A 6,408-nucleotide genomic window follows, 5' to 3' on the forward strand; every position below is an offset into this window, starting at 1 on the left:
CTGCTCTGTGTGTGACAGGGGGGAGCTCCTCAACTCCCTGATCGGTCCTGCTCTGTGCGTGACAGGGTACAGAGCCCCAACCCCCCTGGTGGGCCCTGCTCTGTGCGTGACAGGGGGCAGTGCCCCAACCCCCTGATCAGCCCTGATCTGTGCATGACAGGGGGTGGCGCCGCAACCTCCCTATCGACCCTGCCTTGAGTGTGACAGGGGGCGGTGCCCCAACCCCCCAATCGGCCCTACCCTGAGCGTGACTAGGGGTGGCATCGCAACCTCCTGATCCGCCCTGCTCTGTGCATGACAGGGGGCGACGCCCCAACTCCCCAATCAGCCCTGCTCTGAGCCCAACCAGGGGCTGCACCTAGGGATTGGGCCTGCCCTCTGCCACCCGGGAGCAGGCCTAAGCCAGCAGGTTGTTATCTCCCGAGGGGTCCCAGACTGTGAGAGGTCACAGGCCGGGCTGAGGGACCCCCCTTCCCCCCCAAGTGCACAAATTTTTGTACACCGGGCCTCTAGTCTTAAAATAAAATAACATGAAATGACTTACCCTCCAGGGAGGACTGGAAGGCGCCGACCTGGAGCTCCACATTAAGTGCTCCCTTCTGTCCAGACCAAGCCGCCAACCATGAACAAAGTGGTTTCTAACACTTGGCTTCTGCAGACGGAGCCACTGCCGAGGGACAGCTAAGTGGGGTACTGCACCCCCAGAACAACCGTGTCCTCGGGAAAAAGTGGGGCTCGGGCCGCGCTGCCCGGCCAATGCCAGAACCAGAAAGCCCTCTTCTCGGGCCCCGAAAGGTGGGCCTAGGATGGAAAGAAAAATAGAACATCACAGGTTTAAACTAAGTGTTAACCCGGGTTCAAGCCCAAGACCATGTTCCCTCTGGATAGAGTGGAAATGTGCTTCGGTTAGTGTTTTGACAGAATGGGGGAAAATTGACATTTTTTCCCCTGGAAATCTCCAAATATCCAGTGTATGGTTACCTTCTGGCATTTCCAAAGCTAGTTTGCAGTCTGGGGCTAACCAGCTAGAAGAATTACCTGGGAGTTTGCTGATGGGACAGGCCCCTAGGACCCACCTAGAGGTCTGGGGGTGAGGGCGGGAGGCTTGGATTGTCTGCATTTCCCCCGGAGCTCCCAGCCAGGGAGCCTCTGACCTAGGGCCTTGGAGAAGCTTGGAGCCTGTTAGGCCAAATGCCATGGGGAAGGTTAAGACACTGAATTATGAAACATAAAATAGAGTAGATATTTATGGAAATTAACTCAGATGAGCCCTTCTTCCATGAGATGTGATATTATGATTCTGAGAATCATAATATATTATGATATTATAATATCTCAGCTGAGAAAACTGAGGCTCAGTGAGGTCTTGCCAAGTCTAGGGCAGGATTCAAACTCAAGTCTTTGTGACCCCAGAGTGAATAACCTCCATGCTGTGTTTGATAGGACCACCACAGCCTTTCTCGAACGCTTTCTTGTTCCACATTGATTGAGGCGTGTCTGGGGCTTTCCCAAGTAGGTATTGGAGCCAACTGCACGGCCCGCCACCCACCACCCCAGGGAAAACAGGTTATGTGCACACCAAGGACAGCTTGGCAGGAGGATATGCCATGGAAGGACAGTGCCCACCGTTGTGCCCTGCTGGCAGGGAGCCACAGTTAAGGCTCTCTTGTTGAGGGCAGTGGGATGAGATGTAGCAAAATTATTAAAGTTCATACCCTTGACCTAGCAAGTCTACATCTTAGCATACAGCAGTTTAGCTTTAAAAACAACGATAAAAAACCAAAACAAAACAAAGCAAAAAAGCTCATTTCGGAGTTGTTCATAACAGTGAAATCTGGAGCCAAGAATCCAAACATTTATTTCAAATTAATTGAAATAAATTCTAGTACCTTCATATCACAGGATACTCACTGTCATTTTTTTTTTAAATATATTTTATTGATTTTTTACAGAGAGGAAGGGAGAGAGATAGACAGTTAGAAACATCGATGGGAGAGAAACATCGATCAGCTGCCTCCTGCACATCTCCCACTGGGGATGTGCCCGCAACCCAGGTACATGCCCTTGACCGGAATCGAACCCGGGACCCTTCAGTCTGCAGGCTGACGCTCTATCCACTGAGCCAAACCGGTTTCGGCTACTCACTGTCATTTTTAAAAACTGCATCAGGATAGCATTCAACCACATGGAAAGCTGTTCACAATAGGTTGCCTGCAAAATAAAAAGAAGTTTTAAAGAATTATATAGAGAGTGTGGCCCCATGTTGACAGTGATAAAGACTTTTTTTTTAAAGAAGAAATAAAATTTTAAGTGTTTAATTTTTAATGTCTTGTATTTGTTTCTTGCTTGTATTTTATTAATGTTCCCACAATGACTGTGTTTTACCTTTATGGATAGAAAAAAATCATAGGTTTGTTCAAACAAGACAAAATAAGTGGGGAACAGACTGCCTGAAAGGATTGGGGTAGGGGCGGTACAGGAAGCTGCCGTCCGGCTGCCCTCATACCCCTGCCCTCTGACTGGCTCAGCTCCCTGCACAGTGCCAGGGATTCACCACCTTCTAAGCAGGGGCTCTTGGAGTTGTCCACAGGGATGCACAGACCCTCACATGCTGTTTGGTTACATCATAGGCCATCCGGTCTCCCTGCTCGCAATGAGAGGGTGCTCTTGACACATGTGCGTTGGGCCCTCCAGCCCCAGCTGAGCTAACAGATCCCCAGAAGTGCTTTTTAGGAGAAACCAGAGGGGAAGCTGATGGACTCCCACATGCTAGACAGAAATGGAAATGAACACGTGCTGTTTCCCAGGGTTCAGACAGCAGAGCTGCAGGAACCTTGAACTTGGGCCAGTAGGGTTCCTGAAGGTCATTCATTCCTCTGTGCCAGGCACCCTATCACTCCTGCCCTCAAGGAGACCCCTTCTGGTGGGAGAGATGAGAGATCAGGTGGCCACTCCTGGGTGGTGCTAGATGGGAGGTAGGCACAGCACCCCAGGGTGCACTTGGGAAGGACTCCAACCCCCATTTGGAGGTGCAGGAAGGTGATGCTCAGCTCTGATGGGAGGACAGTGGGGAGGGGCTGTCCACATTCCCAGAGCAGAGACAGGATAGTGTCCTCAGTCTGCATCGCGGGCCATGTGAAGGGATTCTGCAGTCACTTTCCAGGTAAGAGGGCCTGCGGCTCTGTGTCTGGTCGCAGGGCCTTAGGGCCCTTGTCAGGTGACCAGGCAAGAGCTGGGAAGAGCCAGGAGGGGTCGGTGCCTAAGCCCAGGGTCGGGCAAGGCAACTGAAGTCAAAGCCAGGCATTGGGTCTGACCAAGTATCCTGTCTGAGGGGGATGGGCAGAGGGGGAGAGAGGAGGTATGTGTGCAGCTGTGGACAGAGATGGGGAACATGGGAGTGGGGAACCAGCCGCCCTGGAGCAGTGAGGGGGAGAGGGGTGCCGCTGGGAGACAGGCCCCCAGGCGGAGCTGGAGGCAACTGTTCCAGCTGCTGCTACCTCCCCTGTGATTATGGCTTTAGGTTCCTCAGCCTGTGGTGTCGTAGGAGAAAAACCTCTAGGGGCCCAACCAGGCACAATGAGAAAAAAAGGAACAAGAATAAGGACAAGGGTTGGACAGGAGCTGTGTGACATTAAACCTAACAGGGGAGATGGGATATTGCCACTTAATAAACCAGGGCTGGTGATGAGGACCTAAGATGCCTGCACCACCCTGTGACTTTCCCCAAGGATGCGCCTCCCCACCCTCCTGATGCCGCCTCAGTCCCCAGACTGGACTCCCACCTCCCAGGGAGTGTTTCCTTCCAGCTGCACTTGACTTCTATCAGCACAAAGCAACCTCCAACCACCCATTGGAGAAGACCGCCCGCCCCCTGCACTCACTCACTGGCTGGGTCTCTTGTGTCCAGAGCAGCTAACCCTACTGAAAAGGCCTCGGGCATTCATTCTCCTTTATTGTTTTCTCTCCTGCTGCTCCCTAAGAGCAGGACGTGGTCTGTCTTGCTGGTCTTGTTCACCCAGCACTTAGAACGGTGTCTGGCACATAGTATGGCTTTGATTAAAAAAAAATACTGAATGAATGAACAAACAATGAATGAATGAATGAATGAATGAATGAATGGTGATTACGTCTGGAGAAAAAACAAGCTCCAGAATCAGACCCAGGGAGACCTTAGGATTGAGCCCAACTCCATCACTTACCCGTGGGGTAAGCTTTGAGCCCAGTGCCCTGATTTGTAAAATGGGCTATGCAAGGATTGCAGATGTGCAGAGTGCCTAATATAGAATGTGATCTAAGGCATAGCTTTAAAATATTATGGTAAAGAATATGGAGGAGACTTTGCTGTTACACCAGAGATGGAATGACTAAGAGTCTGAAGGCGAGCTGGAGAAGCACCCTACCTCCCCTATCCCCCCCCCCACATGGGTCAGCGAGGGGAGGTGGGAAGGGGGGACAGGAAGGGGGCTCTCTGCTCACAAGAGCAGATGGAGTGAGGTTCTTCAGGGCCAGTCCCTGGCAGGTACCAGAGCAAACTGCATGACCCCCATTGTTGCTCAGTAATGTGCATGTTTCGGGGAGGATGCTTAGCTCATCTCCTCGCCCCCCAGCCCGGGCAGCACCTTTCCGTCTCACTGCGCAGACTACCCTCTTAGAGAAACCAGGCTGGGCATCGTGGCTTCCTGTTCCATTTCTTTCACATGGTGCAGACGACTCTCCGGATATTGCAGTTGAGCTGGGCCTGCAGAAAAAGGGAAAGTTCAGCCAACCAGAAGAGTACATTCTGGAGAAAATGGGAAGAGAGTAAAGACGCAGCTGGGTCCAGGGAAAAGCGATGAGTGAACACCAGGAGCTTCGGGAAGACAGGGGACCTTCCATGAGGTAGTGGGGAGCACAGGACGGTGGTCGGGAGGCCAAGGCTCTGCCACTCGCTGCTGTGTGGCTTTAGGCCAGTGGCTTCCCCCCTCTGGGCTGCAGTGTTCTCAAGTATCAGCTGTTCTCCTTCCTTCTCTATATCATTCACTCATTGATTCAAAAAGAGTTCTCAGGCCTCTGGTTTGTGCTGGGCACTGCTGTAGGTGCTGGGGACTCAGGACTCAGTTAATAATCACCTTCACTGCCATTACCAGCATCATTCTGAGGCTCCATAAGACTAGGCGCTTTATCTGTTGCTCACTGGTGAATCCTCATGACCTGTAACATTCTTGGCACATAGTAGGTGCTCACTATCTATTTGTTGGATGAATGGATAAGTGAATAGAGTTGAATGTGGGACTTGGATAAGGCTCAGTTGTCACCAACTCAAACTCTTTTGGGGGCTTGGCTTAATAGAAATGAGTGGAGGGCGTGGTATAAGATAATGGGAAGGAGCAGGCGCTGTGGCGAACTGAAGAGAACACCTGAGGTAAGGGCTGTCAGTCATTTTCTGGGGTTGGGGTTGGTGGAGAGGAGCACTGTGGTCCACACAGCACAGCCACGGCTCACGGACACCACGAGCGGCCCCTTTGGGGGACTTGATCGCTCCATACATGTCTGGTGAGGACAGTGGCACGAGTCCTGTCCTCGGGACCGAAGTTCCTAGTGTGAGTCACACCGATGTGATTGTGGTCACCTCCCAACCACTGATTAGGTCATGGAAATCCTTCCACCTTAAAAAATCGTGTCATTCAGTGATTCTACATCAGAAGTGGCTCACAGGTACTCCCCACAGCCAACACGTGGTTTGCTTGCCTCACCTGGCTTCTTGTGAAACTTGATCGCTCCATAGTTACCAGGTGAGTGTGCATGTTTGGGAGAGGATGCTTAGCTCATCTCCTCGTCCCCCAGCCCGGGCAGCACCTCACAAGGATGGCTAAGCATCCTCTCCCAAACCAACTGGTGCTGGTTCCAGGTCCCAAGGGTTCAACTCTCAATCTGCACGGTCTCAATAGTCCTGACTGTACCAAGTGCTGCAGGACCAGGGCTCAGAAAACCGTGCCATCAACGGTGCTGAAGGAAGACATGTCCGTTCATGTTCTCCCTCCTGGCAGGTCTCTCTGGAGGAACAGAACAGATTCTCAGAAATTACACACACACACACACACACACACACACACACTAAATAAACAGAAACCAAAGAAATAAAGTGTGACTAGCTTGAGAAACAGGAACATCAGCCTGGGAAGTGGCCAGCCGAGTTAAATGCCGTGACAGAGAAAGGGCTGAGCACGATGCCTCGCGTCTAGAAGGAAGTTTGTTCTTGCCCGGGGTTTGCGTTCTGAAGGCAGCACCTGTCGTTGGCCTTCTTGAGCTCACCCGGGCATCTTTTTTTTAAAAAATTACAATAGTAGGCAAAATGGTCCCCACCACTTAAATGGCTCTACCGCTCTCTCCTCCTGGCCCTGTGCGGTGTGTTTCTGTACGGCATAAGTG

Source organism: Myotis lucifugus, unplaced genomic scaffold, assembly GCF_000147115.1.
Source record: "Myotis lucifugus unplaced genomic scaffold, Myoluc2.0 scaffold_333, whole genome shotgun sequence".
In the NCBI taxonomy this organism is placed as follows: domain Eukaryota; kingdom Metazoa; phylum Chordata; class Mammalia; order Chiroptera; family Vespertilionidae; genus Myotis; species Myotis lucifugus.